Source organism: Erpetoichthys calabaricus, chromosome 11 (assembly GCF_900747795.2).
Source record: "Erpetoichthys calabaricus chromosome 11, fErpCal1.3, whole genome shotgun sequence".
In the NCBI taxonomy this organism is placed as follows: domain Eukaryota; kingdom Metazoa; phylum Chordata; class Cladistia; order Polypteriformes; family Polypteridae; genus Erpetoichthys; species Erpetoichthys calabaricus.
In genome coordinates this window covers 18,830,299-18,840,960 of record NC_041404.2, presented here as the reverse complement: position 1 = coordinate 18,840,960, position 10,662 = coordinate 18,830,299, and positions in this window count along the sequence as shown.

Sequence of the window (10,662 nt, the reverse complement as noted above, 5' to 3'; positions counted from 1 at the left end):
TACATACACAGACACACATACATAATTCCAAAAATGGTATTTTCGGACTCAGGGAGGTCTAAAATGTCGACATTGAATTTTTGGATGTTCACAATACTTTCCCTGTACTTCATATACAAGGAAATAAAAACCTACACCCATATATTTTGTTAAACCAGCTAAATAAAAAGCAATCCATAATAAACAGATCACTTAGTGGGGACTATTCAGAATTGTTCCATTAGTACTGCTAACTACAGCTAAGTAAAGACAAAATGCTGTGATATTACTTTATGTTAATTCATTTAGTTCATTCTACTAAACATTAATTGGTCCAGCAGAGTAAAACGATGTTGAGATTGTGTTAGTTAATTTAATTTGTTGAACATAAAAAATCACTTCATCTCACTTGACCACATTATGTTGACTGAGTGTAAGTCGTTTAAGGAGATAATACTACAAAATATTAGTCTCAGTTTACACAACTCAGTTGTGTGGAAATAACTCAGTTAAGTAAATTCAGCAAGAAATTTTTTTGAGTGTGCCCACAGGCGGCATGGTATTGTCTTTCAACCCAGGAGTGGCATGTATGCAGATCAGCCCACTTCCACTTGGTTGGGGTGGTTTCAGGGTAGACATTATTATAGGTCACTGTGCCAAACAAAAAGAAAAGAGACATACAACCCCTGCATCGGCTATCCCTTGCTCTTTTCAATGCACTCATACAGATGTTGAAGCAACAAGTTGCCTTGATCAAGTGTATTGTCTTGTAAAGTATAATCAGCTTCAGCTTTACCCTTGATAGTTAAGGCCACACTTTACATCTATTCTTACCACAGCAGCAACACGCTCTGTCTTGCAGATTGTTGGAGATGAGAGCAGAAAAACAAATCAAGATCTTTGATCTGGGCATGTGCAAAGTAACAAAGCCCATAGGCACCTTCTCTACATTTCTTTCATCTGCCTGAATATCAATTTCTTTATCCTTCTCAGCTGTTGTTGCCTCTGTTATGTACCCAGATGTACAACTCTCTTTTTGTTTCTGGCATGGATCCCGCAGTTTAACTAACTTCCTCCCTTATCACAGGGCCAGCCTAACCATCCATCCATCCATTTTCCAACCCGCTGAATCCGAACACAGGGTCACGGGGGTCTCCTTTAATAACAAAGAAATTAAATAACTGGACTACTACTATACACTGTGTAGTACTATATACAATACCTAATTATAACTTTGCAATGCATAATATATGATGCTTGTATAGCTATATTATTGCATATGCTTCCATAGATAATGTCTTAATATCTTATAGTCATAATAATATTTTACACAGGTCATATAAATTTCTGGAAAACTAACTGTGCTACCCATCTGAGATGAGCTGAAATTTAAGTAACCAACACAGAACTCAGCGTTAATGTTTGCAGTGCAACTTGCAATACCTTTGTCTCTGTTATATGCCATTTGGTATGGTATTGTAAAAGCAGTGTTAATGTTTGTGATGCACCATCTGTTGGAATGCCAGAGACACAGCAACCAGACAGATGCACATACACTTATCCTTTTACAGTATTAAGGTGGATTGAAAAAAACTCACAAACCCCCCTACTATCATCAATGTTGCATATCCCTGTTGCTGTCCTTTCTTTACTGTCTCTTGCCCCTGCCTCACCAGCACCACCATACTGACTCTGTGGCTGCTAGTTTGGCAGAAATGAGAAAAACAGCAGCGTTTTGTTCTCCTTAAGCCTCCACTGAAGTTAGTGTTTTGATTGCTTAATAGTTGCATCGTACATTCACTGAACATTTTCCCTTTCTTAATAGGCTACACAAAGTCTATGTTTTAAAGCCTAAATCTACCTATGAAAGCTATTGTTTGTAGTGGTGCTAAGTTATTTAGTGAACTGGCATTAACTGTGCTGTCATGTGAAGCAACACGTCACATCAATTTCAGCTAGATCAGTGTTTCTCAACCATTTATGGTCTCAGGATACAGATGACAGGGCTGGCTATGAGGATTGTGTTGGTCCCTATGGGTCTGGTGACCCTGGTGAAAGTGGCTCCATGTTCCTTGACTTTGCAAAAGGTCAGGGCTGCAGATCACTTGATCCTGGTTCCAGCGCCCTGAGACTCTGAGCCGCCCTGTTGGACTTGTTACTCCAATAATGGTGGAGTGGTTAAGGATATTGATTGCATCCTCGTGGGTAAACACTGGAGGCTCCTACAGAATTGCAGGGTCTACATAAGTGCCCACTTTGTGAATTCAAACCATAGACTTGTTGTTGCTACTCTGAAGATCCAGCTTAGGTACAGTAGGCTACCACCTACTAGGAGAATGAGGCTGGACATGGCCAGACTACAAGAATAGGCTGTTTCTAACGGGTTTGCATGCAGATAGTGTGAGGAATTTGCAGACTTGGGTGCAACTGTTGATCCTAATGTGATGTAGGAAACCTTCCATCGCAAGACTCTGAAGGTTGCTGAGGGTTGTGTTGGTGTTACCAGTGTTCCCAGAAGGAGGAGTTTCATCTTGCAGGGCACCCTGGATATCATCGAGAGGAGTTACAGCGCATGGCTTGATGGCAACTCCTGTCCATATCAGGAAATGAGAATGACAGCTGCAAGGGCTCTGAGGGCAGATAAGGAGGCGTTTGTTAGAGGAATCTGTGAGCAGGTGACCCACGTCCTGCTTACTGAGGAATCGATGCATTATGCACATCCAAATCTGTTCCTCTGAGAGCTGCGGTCAAGGCAAGTGATGGAACGGTCCTCACAGATGATGCTGCAATTGTGATCCGCTGGGCTGGTTACTTTGAGCAGCTGTTTAAAGATGATCTTCCAGCTAGGATGTTGGACATCTCTGGGGACAAGGATCTTGACATTGACCCTTCAATTAGCCATGAACCACCCAGTCTCACTGAGATTACACAGGTGGTTAACCAGCTGAGGGTAGGGAAGGCTGCAAGAACCTGTGGTATCCAGGGTAATCTTCTCCAGGCTGGTGGTAAGGTTGTCGTCCTGGCATTGAAAGCAGTCTTTGCTTTCATTTGGGAGATGGGTGTCATCCCAACTGACTGGGAAATGGGACTTATTGTCCCTATCTGGAAAGGGAAGGGTGATCATCTGGATTGCAACAACTACAGGGGGATAACACTGCTCTCGGTGCCGGGTAAGGTCCTTGATAGGGTCGTCCTCAATAGAATTTGTGATCACTTGCTTACCGACCAGCAACCGGGGTAGTCTGGTTTTACACCTAAGAAATCTACCATTAACCACATCCTGGCACTGATGGTTCTCATGGAGCGTAAACACCAATATCAGCAGTTTCTTTGTAGCCTTTGTTGATTTTTGTAAAGCATTCGACTCAGTTGATTGAGATGCCCTGTGGGACATCACAGGATCCCCTCAAAGTTGCTGGATATCATGGCCGACCTGTACACTGGAACTGTGAGTGCTGTGCACAGTGGAGGCAGAACCTCTACGGTTTTTCCCCAGATGATTCTGGGGTTTCATCAGGGGTGTGTTCTTGCTCCTACTCTGTTCAATGCTTGTATGGACTGGGTGTTGGGCAAGGTCCAGCAACTGTGGGGCATTTGTTGTGAAAAAAGATTCATTGATCTTGAGTTTGTCGGTGATGCTGTGATCTTCACTGAGTCAATGGAGGCTCTGATCAGGCCATGTAAGAGACTGAGCGAGGAAGCTGAGTGCCTGGGCTTGCGAGTGTCCTGGATAAAAACCAAGGTCCGGGCCTATAATGTCCAGCCATCAGCAGTGTGTCTGTCTGTAGAGATAGTGTCAACCTTGTCGAGAGGTTTACTTATCTTGGCAGTGACATTCATGTCTCTGGTGACTCTTCCTATGAAGTTAGTAGATGGACTGGAAGTGTATGGGGGGTCCAGGAGGTCGCTGGAAAGGGGTGTGTAATGCTCCTGATAGCTTTGCAAAAGGACAAAGGTCCAAGTCTTTAAAGTCCTGGTGCTTCCTGTCTTGTTATACCTGTATGGTTGTGAGACATGGACGCTATACAGTGACCTGAGATGAAGACTGGACTCCTTCGGTACTGTGTCTTTTTGGAGAATCATTGGATACCGCTGGTTTGACTTTGTGTTGAATGATCAGTCTCAAATCAGACAGACTTTTTCATAGAATTGAATTCTATGACACTTGTAGATGATTTTCCTTAAGTGTGGGATGAGAGATTTCAAATAGTTTGGTGATCGTTGTACCAGACTCCTACGCATCCACTACCTTCTTTCTGGAGGCCTTTGAGAGCTCTTTTGATTTTGGCATGATGACACCACAGACATTAATAGGAAAGAGAACACCAGACCCTCAATATCTCTGGTTTAAATAAGACGGTCCACCATATATCCCCTAAGGAGGATCTAAATCTGGCACTTAATCTGGAACATCCGATTCTAAGTTTATATATTTGAAGTCATGATAAACGTAGGGGTGTACTTACTTTTTCCATGTGACACATCTGCAAATTTGTTCATTTAGGTTATGGCAATGAACATTCCATGTCAATTTTATGTGTCATTTGTTCAAGTACATCACCATTGTCTGTAGGCACTGTTTGCGAGAAGATTGACTCTTTGCCTGTTCAAATATGTAAACAAGTCAACTATTTCCATGGGGTGTACTTACCTTTCACATGACTGTATGTCTTTCTCCTAGAGAAATCTTGTCAGGATGGTCACTTCTCAAAAGGTCAACTATTGTCCTAAACCTTCTTTTTTTTTTAACAATACGCATCTTCCCAACAAAATGCTACTTCCCACGCATATTTCGGGATTTATAAAAGAAAACTTGATGCGAGGACTTGCTCATTTTTACTGCAGCTCTGATCCATGCGTACGCAAAATTTTGGAGAAATTGGGAAATGACACCACCATTGATCAATGAGGGAAAGGCAGCCAAATCAGCTAAATGACAACTCGCACACATAATTCATATTATTGTGCCATTATTAGAATGCATGCTGACACGACAAACATATTGACTGTTTCTGGACAGATGACAACTTTTGTCGAAATGGATTGGTTAATGGTAGTATCCATCTGTAAACGGTGACAGAACCTGCCATTATGTTTTAGTTGGACTGTCTGCTAGAAGGAAAGCTAGCTTTGTTGGCTTGAACGAGATTCCCTGTGCTTGAATGAGTAGCGAGGATCAAACAATGGCAAAAATGGCATCAACATCTGGTGAGAGATCAAAGCAAATGCATAAAGCAAAATATACCCTGGACAACGTTTTTCATATGATGTGTGAATTGGACTCTGACTCGTTAAGACTCCGATTTTGATAAAAGTGATTGAAAACAAATGTGCGTTACCAGCATCAGGTGATCGGATCCCCAGCTGATCGTGGTGGTGAACAGGTTTGTGTAGCAGATGTGGCTATGGAAACATTTTTTTTATTGATCACTCCTATCACTCCTATCACTTTCTTTCTTTTATGTGGATTCGTTCCCTGGACAATGTTACTTTTACTACATGGACATGGATTTTTACACACCGAGACTCATCTATTCAAGTAGTCAACTTCAAGTGCTGAGAACAAATGGCAGTGTCGGTGTGGTTCCATATTTACCCGACGAGGTAAGAAGGCGGTATCGTGGCAGCAGAGCCGGCACTAAGCTAAAAATGAAGCGGCTTGCGAGAAAGTGGCGTTTTAAGCCTTCGGTGCCTTCTGTGATTCTGGGGAATGTGAACTCAATATCAAATAAGATCAACGAACTGGCTGCACTGGTGAAAAATGTCAGGACCTACAGAGAATGCAGTTTGTTGTGTTTTAGTGAAACGTGGCTAACTACTACCATCCCAGATGCTAACGTGGAGCTACCCGGGTTTAGCGCAGTTAGAGCGGACAGAGACGCAAATACCTGTGGGAAGCAGAAAGGAGGAGGTGTAGCTCTCTATGTCAATACAAGATGGTGCAACTCTGGACATGTTAACGTCAAAATCTCCACTTGTTGCAGGGACATTGAACTGTTGGCCATAAATCTGCGTCCCTACTACTTGTCCAGAGAGTTTGGACATGTCATTGTTTTTATTGTATACATCCCTCCTTGGGCGGATGTGGAAATAGCGGGTGACATCATCCATGCTACTGTTGCTAAGTTACAAACGCAGCACCCTGAGGCGCTTGTGCTAATCGCTGGAGACTTTAACCATGTGATGCTGGACAAAACATTACCTGCCTTCTCCCAGTATATGGACTGTAACACCCCGGGGAAATAAGACTATTGACTTACTGTATGCAAACGTTAAAGACGCATACAGCGCCACCCCGTTGCCTGCGCTTGGGAAAGCAGATCATAACCTGGTTCTGCTTCAGCCTCACTACAAACCAAGAGTGAGGGAGCTACCTACAACCACACGGTCATTCAGGAAGTGGTCCCCTGAGGCAGAGCAGGCTCTGAGAGACTGCTTTGAAACTACAGACTGGGATATCCTGCAGGGATCACATAGTGAGAACATTGAGGTGGTTGTTGACTGCACTACTAACTACATCAACTTCTGTATGGACATTGTAGTTCCAGTAAGAACTGTACGCTGCTATGCTAACAACAAGCCATGGATTACAAGTGACATCAAGGGCCTTTTGAACCAGAAGAAAACGGCTTTTAAAGGCGGTGATCAGCATGAGCTCAAGCGCGTGCAGAAGGAACTCCGAGTCCAGCTCAGGGCGGCAAAGGAGCAGTACAGGAGAAAGCTGGAGCAGAAGTTGCAGAACAACAGCATGAAGGAAGTGTGGGATGGGATGAAGATCATCACTGGCTGCAGCTCGAAGCGGGGTGCCACCATCGAGATAGACGAGAAGAGAGCAAACCAAATGAACAACTTCTTTAACAGGTTTGACCACCCTAACCCACTCTCACTCTCACCTCGGAGTACTGCACCCTACACCCATCCTTCTGCTGATACCAGCATAGGAGAGACATCCCCACCCACAATTACAACAGCGTAGGTGAGCAGAGAGCTGAGGAGACTCGTGCCAGCAAAGCAGCGGGTCCAGATGGAGTATCACCACGACTGCTGAAGGTCTGTGCGCTGGAGCTGGGGAGTCCTCTACAGCGCATCTTCAACCTAAGCCTGGAACAGGGGAGAGTCCCGAGGCTTTGGAAAACATCTTGTATCACCCCAGTCCCAAAGGTATCACGTCCTAGTGAGCTGAACGACTTCTGGCCTGTTGCTCTGACGTCACATGTGAAGAAGACCATGGAGCGGCTGCTGCTTCACCACCTGAGGCCACAGGTACGCCACGCCCTCAACCCTCTGCAGTTCACATACCAGGAGAAGGTGGGAGCGGAGGATGCCATCATCTATATGCTACACCGATCACTCTCTCACTTGGACAGAGGCAGTGGTGCTGTAAGACTTATGTTTCTGGACTTCTCTAGCGCCTTCAACACCATCCAACCTCTGCTCCTTAGGGACAAGCTGACAGAGATGGGAATAGATTCATACCCGGTGGCATGGATCATGGACTATCTTACAGACAGACCTCAGTATGTGCGTCTCGGGAACTGCAGGTCTGACATTGTGGTCAGCAACACAGGAGTGCCGCAGGGGAATGTTCTTTCTCCGGTCCTGTTCAGCCTATATACATCGGACTTCCAACACAACTTGGAGTCCTGCTACGTGCAAAAGTTTGCTGACGACACTGCTATCGTGGGCTGCATCAGGAGTGGGCAGGAGGAGGAGTATAGAAACCTCATCAAGGACTTTGTTAAATGGTGCGACTCAAACCACCTACACATGAACACCAGCAAAACCAAGGAGCTGGTGGTGGATTTTAGGAGACTCAGGCCCCTCCTGGACCCCGTGATTATCAGAGGTGACTGTGTGCAGAGGGTGCAGACCTATAAATACCTGGGAGTGCAGCTGGATGATAAATTGGACTGGACTGCCAATACTGATTCTCTGTGCAAGAGAGGACAGAGCCGGCTGTACTTCCTTAGAAGACTGGCGTCCTTTAACATCTGCAATAAGATGCTGCAGATGTTCTATCAGATGGTTGTGGCGAGTGCCCTCTTCTACGCGGTGGTGTGCTGGGGAGGCAGCATTAAGAAGAAGGACGCCTCATGCCTGGACAAACTGGTGAGGAAGGCAGGCTCTATTGTTGGCATGTAGCTGGACAGTTTGACATCTGTGGCAGAGCGACGGGCACTCAGCAGGCTCCTATCAATTATGGAGAATCCACTGCATCCACTGAACAGTGTCATCTCCAGACAGAAGAGCAGCTTCAGCGACAGACTGCTGTCACCGTCCTGCTCCACTGACAGACTGAGGAGATCGTTCCTCCCCCAAACTGTGCGACTCTTCAATTCCACCCGGGGGGGGGTAAACATTAACATTATTCAAAGTTATTGTCTGTTTTTACCTGCATTTTTATTACTCTTTAATTTAATATTGTTTTTGTATCAGTATGCTGCTGCTGGAGTATGTGAATTTCCCCTTGGGATTAATAAAGTATCTATCTATTCACCTGGGAGGACCGCCACATGCAATGACAAGCGGTACAAACCAGACTGTGATGCACTACAACCGCAACTGACACAACAGACACATTTTTCCTTGATTTTTCCCTCGGCTCCACAGTTTAAGATTACAAATCAAACAATTCAGATCTGATTAAAGTGCACTTTTTCATTTAAGGTTAATTGTATATATTTTGGTCACACAATGTATAAATGACAAGTTTTTTTACAGGATCCCCAAACCCCCCCCCCCCCCCCCCCCTTTTCAGGGCACCATAACGTTTGGGACATAGCAATGGCAGGCAGGTATATTAAAGCTGGCATGTTCAGTTCTTTGTCTCATATCCCTTGCATGCAATGACTGCTTGAAGTCTGCAATTCATAGACATTCAGAGGTGCTGAGGATCTTCTCTGGTGATGCTCCACCAAGCTTCTAAATTCAGTCATCTTCAGCTCCTGCCTGTTTCAGGGGCTTGTCCCCTTAGGTTTTTTCTTCATCACTCTGTTTGGGAATTGAACATGGGAAAGGCACTATAGAAATAAAATTCATTATTATTTGGGCTCATCTTGTTGTAGGATGACACGCCATCCAATGAGTTGGGAGGCATTTACTGGAACTTCAAGGAAACAAAACTTTTCTACACACCTCAGAACTCATTATGCAACTACCATCAGGAGTTCCATCCTCAGTGAAGATAAGTGTGCCAGTATCTGTGGCAAGAACACAAGCCCAAGCCGTAACACCGCCATGTTTAACAGATGGTATGCTTTGGATCTTGAGCGGCTCCTAATCATCTCCACACTTTGCCATCACTCTGCCACAGGCTCATCTTGTCTGTCCACAAGACCTTTTTCCAGAATTCTGCAGGCTCTTTCCAAGTCTTTTTTCGCCTAAATGTAATCTGGCCATCCTATTTGTGCAGCTAACTAGTGGTTTGCATCTTGCAGTGTGGCCTCTATATTTCTGTTCACAAAGTCTTCTGCAGATCGTCGTCTCTGACATACACACCTGCTTCCTGAATACTGTTTCTGATCTGCTGGATAGGTGTTCGAGGCTTTTTCTTTACCATAATGGGGATTCTTCCGTCATCAGCAATGGAGGTCTTCCTTGGCCTACCAATCCCTTTGAGATGACGGAGCTCACCAGTGCGTTCTTTCTTCTTAATGATATTCCGGATCATTGATATTGGTAATCCTAAAGGTTTTACTGATCTCTCTAGTGGTTTTATTCTTGCTCTGTGCCCTAATAATGACTTGACTTTCACTGGCATAGCTCTTGTCCTCATGTTGAACAATGGCAAACTACTTGGTAGGCAGAAGCAAGCCTAAGCATTTTACGGCTGCACTAATGAAGCAATGAAAGCCACCTGCGTAATCATAAATACCTGTGATGCCAACTGTCCCAAACATTATGGTGCCCTGAAATAAGGAGACCATGTAGACAAAGTGTTGTCATTTCTACATGCTGTGGCTGAAATGTATGCAAATCCCTTTAAACTAAAAGACTGCAATGTGTAAACTGTGGAGCTGAGGGGGAAATCAAAGAAAAATGTGTCTTTGTCCCAAACATTATGGAGGGCAATTGTACAAGAGGCATCACAGTAGGTCAAAACTTTACATAATTTTCAGGAGGCTGTTCACAGAGGGATTTCATTTCATAACTATACCTCTGTCATCTGTGATACTGGACTGTGTTGGGAGTGTTTATGGTTTACCACTTTGTGTTTAGTGTTTTTGTTGTATTTCTCCTGTATCTGTAATATTATTTTGTCATTCATTGCCATAAGTACACAACTTTTTACGTTAAATACAGTAATCCCTCCTCGATCGCGGGGGTTGCGTTCCAGAAGTAGAAACCATGTTTATATGGTTATTTTTATATTGTCATGCTTGGGTCACAGATTTGCACAGAAACATAGGAGGTTGTAGAGAGACAGGAACTTTATTCAAACACTGCAAACAAACATTTGTCTCTTTTTCAAAAATTTAAACTGTGCTCCATGACAAGACAGAGATGACAGTTCCGTCTCACAATTAAAAGAATGCAAACATATCTTCCTCTTCAAAGGAGTGCGCGTCAGGAGCAGAGAATGTCAGAGAGAGAGAGAGAGAGAGAGAGAGAGAGAGAGAGAGAGAGAGAGAGAGAGAGAGAGAGAGAAAAGCAAACAAATCAATAGGGCTGTTTGGCTTTTAA